Here is an 11,960-nt window from a genome sequence, read left to right as displayed (position 1 = left end):
AGTAACTTAGAGTGATAAATTTAAGACTTAAAAGAAACAATGACCAACTTCTCACCAATCAGCCCCTTCCCTTGCACTGATGTCACTTCCCTCGCTCCTTAACACTCACGCTCCCTCCCTGATCTCGGATATCCCTTTATCTGCAGCCGCTCCTCTCGCTGTCATGCAGGTCCGCTCTCCTGTCTATTAACTTAGAGATCTTGGGTTCTGTTGCTCCACTCCTCCTTTTCAGACAGACATCTCCACCACCTTCCTCCTCATCACCAATTCCTGCAATTATAAAATTCCGCACTCTGATTGCAATGCACTCCGTTTGCGAAACTCCAATTTCTGTGCTCAAGCTCAAGCTCCAGTTAGTACTTGGGTGGGAGACTGCCTGGGAATACCATTTGCTTTAGGCTTTTCTTGCCAGCAGAAGCGGTTCGCTGCCCTAAAAATATCATGCTGCGTTCACTCACCAAACTGTTGGAATTGCTCTCTCTCTCTCTCCATCTTTCTGTCCGCTGTTACTTGCTTCTCGAAAGGTAGATGTCGAGACACAGCACCACTAAACAGAACAGCAAATCAATCTGGAATCTGTCACCTGAAGAAAACCAGGAAAAGCTGACGCCTACGGGTGAGTTACTCTGGACAAGCCCGATCTCGTCTGATTCTCGGAAGCAAAGCAGAGTTAGGCCTGGCTACTACTTCGATGGGAGACCGCCTGGGAATACCAGGTGCTGTAGGCTTCTTTTGCCGGCTGGTCCTTTTTTCAGCCCTGCAAACTCAAGCTACTTTCAATCATCAAACTATTTGCAGTACTCTCTCTGTCTCTCACTCTTTCTCTCGCTCTCCCTCTCTCCCTCTATCTGTTCGCTGCAATTTGCTTCACGAAGGAAATACGTCGAGACACAGCGTTGTGCTGCTTTCCTGTTCTTTTTCGTTTCGTTGCTTTAAACGTCAGATTGCACACACTCTCAATTGTTGTAATGCAGGATCAGGCCTTTATTGAAACCTCGTGCTATTCACAAAAAAATATGAGTTAACAAGTCTCTTTCACACTGGACAAACCAGCCTGAGAGCTGCTGAAACACACTGTCTCCGTGATTCCACTGCGAGTTGCTCACCAGTGTTCCCTTACATTTCAAACACTAAATTTTGCCTTTAATCACTACATTCATTGCATATTACCAATAAATTATGGTACATAAAAATGCGACAGAATAACAACATCAACTAAAAAACAGGCCCTCAAATCATCTAATTATTTTCTTGCCGCAATACATCCTCAACAGAATTATCAAGTTGACACATTCAGATATGGCTGAGGGACTCTTACACATCCTATTATTATCTTTCCCCTAAAGTCACCCATTCCCAGAATGCTCACAGCCCATTTTCAATGCAGGCTCAGAACGGGATTAAACGGAGTGAAATTGGACACCGTGTTTTAATCGGAAATTTGGAAAGAGTGGAAATGTCTGGAAAGTATTGTGTAAGTAGAATTTGTAAAAAGTGAAACTTAGTTGAAGAATTGGATTTCAACGAAGAACTGTAGAAAGTGTAGTTAACAGAAGCTGCCTGCCAATGTCAGTTAACTGTCAGTCATCTGTAAGTGTTTGTTTTGAATAAGCGCTAATGACGAGGAGCACGGGAGCGGAGTCAGCACTATTAAATTGGGGGAGGCTCCTAGTGTATAAAATTCAACATTTCTGCAAAGCACAGAGCGATCTGCACAGAGAGGGATTAAGTGGAGTGGACTTGAACAGAGTGTTTTATTTGGGAATTTGGAAAGAGTGGGAATTTGGAGAAGAGAGGGAAGGAGGTGTTGCTTTTTGCTGACGCTACTTATAGTGCTTTGTGTTGCAGATAGATGTTTGATGGTTGTACCCTTAAATTAATCTCGATCAACAAGCTACACTGTTAGGTAAGATAACTAATTACAAAGTTAATTTAATTTGATAAAACAAACTCATATAGTGCAACTAGTGATGAAAAATATATGCTGGCCTTGCCACAGACAGCAACATCCCAGAAATGAGTAAAACAAAATTGGATGGCAGTGCGGGTAATGAGCCACAACTTCAGATATAGGAGTTTGTGGAGATGATTGTCTTCCCGGACAATAAATTTTGCTGTAAGTGCCTGCATCTTGAGGACATTCAGCTCAGACTTTTTTAAATGGAATCTGAGCTGCAGACATTGCGGGGCATCTGGGATGGGGAGAGTTACCAGGACACTTTGATCCAGAAGACAGTCACACCCCTTAAGTTAGATAGTGCTCCAGGTCTGGTTAGTGGGCAGGTACAGGAGGATGTGGCCGCAACTCAGGCCGGTGAGGGGTGCCCAGGTGCAGTGCTGGAGGAGCCACAGCCTTTGCACATGTTCAACAAGTTCTTGCTGCCTGTGTGAATGAGGGAAAATCTGCAGGATGGATGAGAAAGCTGACCTTCACACCAATGTGTAGGAGGCAATTCAAGTGGGAGAAGTGAAAGGGAATGTAGTCGTGGTAGGCAACAGTAAATTCAGGGGGTAGGTATTTTTTTCTGCATCGTGACCGAAAGTTCCAACGGTTGTGTTGCATGCCCAGTGCCAGGTAAAGACACCACCTCGTGGCTGGAGAAGACCGTGGATGTGGAAGGGGTTTGATCCAATTGTGGTGATCCACGTAGGATCCAAGAACATAGGTGGAACAAGGAATGAGGTTCTGATGAGGGAATTTGAGGAGCTATGATCCAAATTTTAAAGCAAAACCTCAAAGGTGATAGTCTGTGGATTGCTACCTGAGCCACGCACAAATTGACATAGCGGCAAACAGATCAGCATTACTGGTGGTGACCGTACTCTCATTACTGGTGGTGAGCATACTCTAACATTACTGGTGTTGACTCTACTCTAACGTTATTGGTGGTGACTCTACTCTAACATTACTAGTGGTGAATCCAGTCTACCATTACTGGTGGTGACTCTACTCTAACATTACTGGTGGTGACCCTAGTCTAAAATTGCTGGTGGTGACTCCACTCTAACATTACTACTGGTGACTCGATTCTACCATTACTGATGCTGAACCTACTCCATCATTACTGGTGGTGACTCTACTATAACATCACTGGTGGTATCCCTACTCTAACATTACTGTTAGATACTCTACTCTAGTATTAGAGGTGGTGACTCTACTCTAACATTACTGATGGTCACTCCACTCTACCATTACTGGTGGTGACCCTACTCTAAAATTGCTGGTGGTGACCCTACTCCATTATTACTGGTGGTGACTCTACACTAACATTACTGATGGTGACTCTACACTAACTTTACTGATGGTGACTCTACACTAACTTTACTGGTGGTGACACTACTCCATCATTACTGGTGGTAAACCTACTCCATCATTACTGGTGGTGATTCTACACTAACTTTACTGGTGGTGACTCTACACTAACTTTACTGGTGGTGACCCTTCTTTAACATTATTGGTGGTGACTCTACTCTATCATTACTGATGGTGACTCCACTCTACCATTACTGGTGGTGACTCTACTCTAACATTACAGGTGTGACTCTACTCTACATTACTGGTGGTGATCCTACTCTACATTATTGGTGGGGACACTTTTCCAACATTACTGGTGTTGACTACACTCTAACATTAATGGTGGAATCTCTTCTCTAACATCCCTGATGTTGACCCTACTCTAAGATTACTGGTGGAGACGCTTCTGTAACATTACTGCTGATGACTCTACTCTATAATTACCGATGGCGACTCTATTCTAACATTACTGGTGGTGACCCTTCTCTATCATTATTGGTGGAGACCCTACTCTAACATTACAGGTGGTGAGTCTATTCTAACGTTACTGGTGGTGAATCGACTCTAACATTACAGGTGGTGACTCTACTCTAACGTTACTGGTGGTGACTCTACTCTAACGTTACTGGTGATGACTCTACTCTATAATTACCGATGGCGACTCTATTCTAACGTTAATGGTGGTGACTCTACTCTAACGTTACAGGTGGTGACTCTACTCTAACGTTAATGGTGGTGACTCTACTCTAACGTTACTGGTGGTGACTCTACTCTAACGTTACTGGTGGTGACTCTACTCTAACATTAATGGTGGTGACTCTACTCTAACATTAATGGTGGAGACTCTACTCTAACATTACAGTTGGTGAGTCTATTCTAACGTTACTGGTGGTGAATCGACTCTAACATTACAGGTGGTAACTCTACTCTAACGTTACTGGTGGTGACTCTACTCTAACATTACTGGTGGTGACTCTACTCTAACATTAATGGTGGTGACTCTACTCTAACGTTACTGGCGGTGACTCTACTCTAACGTTACTGGTGGTGACTCTACTCTAACATAACTGGTGGTGACTCTACTGTAACGTTATGTTGGTGACTCTACTATAACATTTCTGATGGTGATCCTACTCTATCATTACTGATGGTGTCTATACTCTAACATTACTGGCGGTGACATTCTCTAACATTACTGGTGATGACTCTGCATTAACATTGCTGGTGGTGACTCTACTCTAACATTACTGGTGGTGAATCTGCTCTATCATTATTGTTGCTGTTTCTACAATATCATTACTGGTGGTGACCGTATTCTACCATTACTGGTGGTGAATCTACTATATTATTACTGGTGGCGACTTTACTCTAACATGACTGGTGGTGACTCTACGCTAACATTACTGGCGGGGACCCTACTCTCTCATTACTGGTGGTGAACCTAATATAACATTACAACATTACTGGTGGTGACCCTAATCTAACATTACTGGTGGAGTCGCTACTGTAACATTACTGCTGATAACTCTATTCTATATTTACTGATGGCGATTCTATTCTAACATTACTGACGGTGAATCTGCTCCACTGTAACTGGTGGTGACTCTCCTCTAACATTACTGTTGATGACTTTATTTAGCATTAATGCTGGTGACTCTACACTAACATTACTAGTAGTGACTCTCCACTAACATTACAAGTGGTGACTCTACTCTTACATTACTGGTGGTTATTCTAATCTAACACTACTAGTGGTGACTACTCTAACATTACTGGTGGTGATTCTACTCTAAAGTTACTGTGGTGAGTCTACTCTTACATTATTGTGTTGACGCTACTCTAACATTATTGGTGGTGGCCCCTTGGGTCAGAGCCATCAAAATATGATGAATTCTTCATTTGGAAGAAGAGTGAAGTCGTTGATTCGGACACTAAGGTACTGAATTTAAATAAAAGAAACTGCAATGGTATGAGGCGCGAATTGGGTAGGATTGATTGGGGAATGTCAATCAAAGGGTTGACGGTGGATAGGCAATGGCAAACATTAAATGACCGGATGGATGAACTACAGAAGTTGTTCATTCCAGTTTGGGATGAGAATAAATCAAAAAGGGTGACTCAACCGTGGCTAACAAGGGAAATTAGGGATAGCATATGATCCAAGGAGAGGGCATATAAATTGGCCAGAAAAAGCGGTAACCCTGAGGATTGGGAGCAGTTTAGGATTCAACAAAGGATGACAAAGGGATCAATTAAGAAGGGGAAAATAGAACATGAAAGTAAGCTTGCAGGGAACATAAAAACTGACTAAAAGCTTTTATAGATATGTGAAGAGAAAAAGATTAGTGATATCAAGTGTAGGTCCCTTGCAGTGAGAAGCAGGGGAAGTTATAATGGGGAACAAAGAAATGGAAGTCCAATTAAATGCATATTTTGGTTGTGTCTTCACAAAGGAGAACACAAATAACCTCCCAGAGATGTTGGAGAACATAGGGTCTGATGAGAGGGAGGACTGAAGGAAATCAGTATTTGTAGGGAAATTGAAAGGATTGAAGGCCGATAAATCCCCAGGGCCTGATAATCTACATCCTAGGCTATTGAAGGAGGTGGCCCTACAAATAGTAGATGCATTGCTGATCATCTTCCAAAATTCGCTGGAATCTGGAACTGTACCCATGGATTGCAGGGTAGCTTATGTTTTCCCACTATTCAAAAAGGGTGGTAGAGATAAAGCGGGGAATTACCGACCGGTAAGCCTGACATCGGTAGTGGGGAAAATGCTAGAGTCCATTATAAAGGATGTAATAGCTAAACACTTGGAAAACAGTGACAGGATCGGACAAAGTCAACATGGATTTACAAAAGGTAAATCGTGCTTGACAATCTACTGGAATTTTTTGAGGATATAACTGGGAAAATAGATAAGGGAGAACCAGTAGATGTGGTTTACTTGGTGTTTCAAATGGCTTTTGATAAGGTCCCGCATAAGAGATTAGCGTGTAAAGTAAAGCACATGGGATTGGGGGCAAGGAATTGACTTGGATAGAGAACTGGTTGGCGGACAGAAAGCAGCGAGTAGGAATTAACGGATCTTTTTCTGAGTGGCAGGCAGTGACTAATGGGATACCGCAGGGATCGGTCCTTGGACCCCAACTATTCACAATATACATTAATGATCTAGATAAGGGAACTAGTTGTAATATCTCCAAGTTTGCAGATGACACAAAGCTGGGTGGGCGTGTGTGCTGCAAGGCGTATACCGAGAAACTCCAGCATGATTTGGACAGGTTGGGTGATTGGGCAGAAGCGTGGCAGATGCAATATAACGTGGATAAATGCGAGATTATCCACTTTGATGTCAAAAACAGAAAGGCAGACTATTATCTGAATGGCAATAGATTGGGAGAAGGGGAAGTGCAACGAGACCTGGGTGTCCTTGTGCACCAGTCGCTGAAGGTAAGCATGCAGGTGCAGCAGGCGGTCAAGAATGCATATGGTATGATGGCCTTCATAGCGAAAGGGTTTGAGTACAGGAGCAAGGATGCCCTTCTGCAGTTGTACAGGGACTTGGTGAGACCACACCTTGAGTACTGTGTACAGTTTTGGTCGCCTTATCTGAAGAAGGATGTTCTTGCCATGGAAGGAGTTCAGCGACGATTGACAACGCTGATCCCTGGGATGGCAGGAATGACGTATGAGGGGAGATTGGGTCGATTGGGCTTATACTCGCTGGAGTTTAGAAGAATGAGAGGGGATCTCATCGAAACTTATAAAATTATGACAGGTCTGGACAAACTAGATGCAGGTAGAATGTTCCCGATAGTCGGAGAGTCCAGAACCAGGGGTCATAGTCTACGGATAAGGGGTAAGCCATTTAGGACAGAGATGAGGAAGAATTTCCTCACCCAGAGAGTGGTGAACCTGTGGAATTCCCTACCACAGAAGGCGGTTGAGGCCAAGTCTTTAAATATATTCAAGAAGGAGTTAGATACATTTCTTAGAGCTAAAAGTATCAAGGGATATGGGGAGAAGGCAGGTACGGGGTACTGAGTTTGGATGATCAGCCATAATCTCATTGAATGGCGGAGCAGGCTCGAGGGGCCGAATGGCCTACTCCTGCTCCTATCTTCTATGTTTCTTTGTTTCTATGACTCTACTGTAACGTTACGGATGGCGACTCTACTCCAACATTACTGCTGGTGACTTTACTCTGACATCACTGCTGGTGACTCTACTCTAACATTACTGGTGGTGACTCTACTCTAACATTACTGGTGGTGACTCTACTCTAACATTACTGGTGGTGACTCTACTCTAACATTACTGGTGGTGACTCTACTCTAACATTTCTGGTGGTGACTCTATGCTAACATTACTGGTGTTGAATCTACTCTTACATTACTGGTGGTGACTCTAACCAAAATTACTGGTGGAGATGCTACTCTAACGTTACTGGGGCTGACTCTAGTCTAACATTGCTGCTGGTGACCCTACTCTAACGTTATTGGTGGTGACTCTACGCTAACATTGCTTGTGGTGACTCTAGTCTAACCTTAATCGTAGTGACTGTACCCCAACATAACTGGTGGTGACCTTACCCTAACATTACTGGTGGTGACTCTACTCTAACGTTACTGGTGAGGACCCTACTCTAACATTACTGGTGGTGACTCTAGGCTAACATTAATGGTGGTGACTCTACTCTAACATTACTGGAGATGATGTTACCCTAATATTACTCTTGGTGTCTCTACTAAAATGTTACTGATGGTGAATCTACTCTCATTACTGGTGGTGACTCTACTCTACCACTACTGGTGGTGACTCTACTGTAACATCGCTGGTGGTGACTCTACTCTAACATTACTGGTGGGGATTCTGCACTAACATTACTGGTTGTGACTCCACTCTAACATCACTGGTGGTCACTCGACTCTAACGTTACTGGTGATGAATCTATTCTACCGTTAATGGTTGTGATCCTACTGTAACATTGCTGGTGGTGACTATATTCTAACTTTACTGGTGGTGACCCTAATCTATCATTACTGGTGTTGACTCTACTCTCATTACTCGTGGTGACTCTACTCTAACATTGCTGGTGGTGACTCTACTTTAACATTACTGGTTGTGATATGGCACTAACATTACTGGTGATGACTCTACTCTTTCATTACTGGTGGAGACCCTACGTTAACATTACTGATGGTGACTCTACACTAACATTACTGGTGTTGACTCTACTCTAACATTACTGGTGGTGAATCTACACTAACATTAATGGTGGTGTCCCTACTTTATCGTAACTGGTGGTGAATCTACTCTAACGTTACTGGGGCTGACTCTTTTTTAACAATACTGGTGGTGACCTTAATCTAACGTTCCTGGTGGTGAATCTACTGTAAAAATACTGTTGGTGATTCTACCCCAACATTGCAGGTGTTGACTCTAGCCTAACACTACTGGTGATGATTCTAAGCTAACATTACTGGTGGTGACACTACTCTAACATTACTGGTGGTAACCCTACAGTATCATTACTGGTGGTGACCCTACTCTAACATTACTGGTGGTGACTCTCCTCTAATATCACTGGTGTTGACTCTACTCTTACATTACGGGTGGTGACTCTGCCCGAACGTTACTGGTGGTGACTCTGCACTAACATTACTGGAAGTGACTCTGCTCTAACACTACTGGTGGTGACGCTACGCTAACATTACAGGTGGTGACTCTCCTGCAACATTACTGGAGGTGATTCTATACTAACATTACAGAGGATGACTCTACTCTAACACTACTGGTGGTGACACTAATCTAACATCATTGGTGATGACCCTACTCTTAAATTACTGGTGGTGTCTCTACTCTAACTTTAATGTTGTTCACTCTACGCTAACATTACTGCTGGTGACTCTACTCTAACGTTATGTTGGTTAGTCTACGATAACATTTCTGGTGGTGATCCTACTCTATCATTACTGTTGGTGTCTATATTCTAACATTACTGGCGGTGACATTCTCTAACATTACTGGTGATGACTCTACTTTAATATTGCTGGTGGTGACTCTACTCTAACATTACTGGTGGTGACCGTGTTCTACCATTACTGATGGTGAAACTACGATAACATTACTGGTGGCGACTCTACTCTAACATTACTGGTGGTGACTCTACGCTAACATTACTGGTGGGGACCCTACTCTTTCATTACTGGTGGAGTCGCTGCTGTAACATTACTGCTGACGACTCTACTTTATAATTATTGTTAGCGAATCTATTCTAACATTACTGACGGTGAATCTGCTCCACCGTTACTGGTGGTGACTCTCCTCTAACATTACTGGTGATGACAGTACTTCAGCATTACTGCTGGTGACTCTACACTAACATTACTAGTAGTGACTCTCCACTTACATTAAAAGTGGTGACTTTACTCTAACATTACTGGTGGTTATTCTAATCTAACACTACTAGTGGTGACTACTCTAATTTTACTGGTGGTGACTCTACTCTAACGTTACTGGTGGTGTCTCTACTCTAACATTATTGTGTTGACTCTACTCTAACATTGCTGGTGGTGGCCCCTTGGGTCAGAGCGATCATAATATGATGAATTCTTCATTAGGATGGAGAGTGAAGTAGTTGACTCGGAGACTAGGGTCCTGAATTTAATTAAAGGAAACTGCGATGGTATGAGGCGCGAATTGGGTAGGATTGATTGGGGAATGTCACTCAAAGGGTTGATGGTGGATAGGCAATGGCAAACATTAAATGAACGCATGGATGAACTACAGAAGTTGTTCATCCCAGTTTGGGATAAGAATAAAACAAAAAGGGTGACTCAACCATGCCTAACAAGGGAAATTAGGGATAGCATGAGATCCAAGGAGAGGGCATATAAATTGGCCAAGAAAGCGGTAACCCTGAGGATTGGGAGCAGTTTCGTATTCAACAAAGGATGACAAAGGGATCAATTAAGAAGGGGAAAATAGAATATGAAAGTAAGCTTGCAGGGAACATAAAAACTGACTAAAAGCTTTTATAGATATGTGAAGAGAAAAAGATTAGTGAAATCAAGTGTAGGTCCCTTGCAGTGAGAAGCAGGGGAAGTTATAATGGGGAACAAAGAAATGGAAGTCTAATTAAATGCATATTTTGGTTCTGTCTTCACAAAGTAGGACACAAATAACCTCCCAGAGATGTTGGAGAACATAGGGTATGATGAGAGGGAGGAACTGAAAGAAATCATTATTTGTAGGGAAATTGATGGGATTGAAGGCCAATAAATCCCCAGGGCCTGATAATCTACATCCTAGGCTATTTAAGAGGTGGCCCTACAAATAGTTGATGCATTGCTGATCATCTTCCAAAATTCACTGGAATCTGGAACTGTACCCATGGATTGCAGGGTAGCTTATGTTTTCCCACTATTCAAAAAGGGTGGTAGAGATAAAGCGGGGAATTACAGACCGGTAAGCCTGACATCGGTAGTGGGGAAAATGCTAGAGTCCATTATAAAGGATGTAATAGCTGAGCATTTGGAAAACAGTGACAGGATCGGACAAAGTCATCATGGATTCACAAAAGGTACATCGTGCTTGACAATCATACTGGAATTTTTTGAGGATGTAACTGGAAAAATAGATAAGGAAGAACCAGTAGATGTGGTGTATTTTGAGTTTCAAGTGGCTTTTGATAAGGTCCCGCATAAGAGATTAGCGTGTAAAGTAAAGCACATGGGATTCGGGGCAAGGTATTGACTTGGATAGAGAACTGGCTGGCGGACAGAAAGCAGCGAGTAGGAATTAATGGTTCTTTTTCTGAGTGGCAGGCAGTGACTAGTGGAAAACCGCAGGGATCGGTCCTTCGACCCCAGCTATTCACAATATACATTAATGATCTAGATAAGGGAACTAGATGTAATATCTCCAAGTTTGCAGATGACACAAAGCTGGGTGGGCGTGTGTGCTGCAAGGAGGATACCGAGAAACTCCAGGATAATTTGGACAGGTTGGGTGATTTGGCAGAAGCGTGGCAGATGCAATATAACGTGTATAAATGCGAGGTTATCCACTTTGATGTCAAAAACAGAAAGGCAGACTATTATCTGAATGGCAATAGGTTGGGAGAAGGGGAAGGGCAACGAGACCTGGGTGTCCTTGTGCACCAGTCGCTGAAGGTAAGCATGCAGATGCAGCAGGCGGTGAAGAATGCAAATGTTATGTTGTCCTTCATAGCGAAAGGGTTTGAGTACAGGAGCAAGGATGTCCTGCTGCAGTTGTACAGGGACTTGGTGAGACCACACCTTGAGTACTGTGTACAGTTTTGGTCGCCTTATCTGAGGAAGGATGTTCTTGCCATGGAAGGGGTTCAGTGAAGAATGACAACGCTGATTCCTGGGATGGCAGGAATGACGTATGAGGAGAAATTGGGTCGATTGGGCTTTTACTCGCTGGGGTTTAGAAGAATGAGAGGGGATCTCATCGAAACTTATAAAATTCTGACAGGTCTGGACAAACTAGTTGCAGGTAGAATGTTCCCGATGGTCGGAGAGTCCAGAACCAGGGGTCATAGTCTACGGATAAGGGGTAAGCCATTTTGGACAGAGATGAGGAAGAATTTCCCCACCCAGAGAGTGGAGAACCTGTGGAATTCCCTACC

General features: G+C 43.2%; 1 pseudogene; it reads left to right on the top strand.

Annotated features, from left to right (window-relative positions):
• The first annotated feature begins 608 nt into the window (after positions 1-608).
• Positions 609-728, top strand: LOC147087205 (5S ribosomal RNA; annotated as a pseudogene).
• The last annotated feature ends 11,232 nt before the right edge of the window (positions 729-11,960 follow it).

Source organism: Somniosus microcephalus, unplaced genomic scaffold (assembly GCF_052327205.1).
Source record: "Somniosus microcephalus isolate GS21.2 unplaced genomic scaffold, FLI_Smic_1.0 unresolved_chr6, whole genome shotgun sequence".
Lineage (NCBI taxonomy): Eukaryota > Metazoa > Chordata > Chondrichthyes > Squaliformes > Somniosidae > Somniosus > Somniosus microcephalus.
This window is presented reverse-complemented; position numbering and strand designations above follow the sequence as displayed.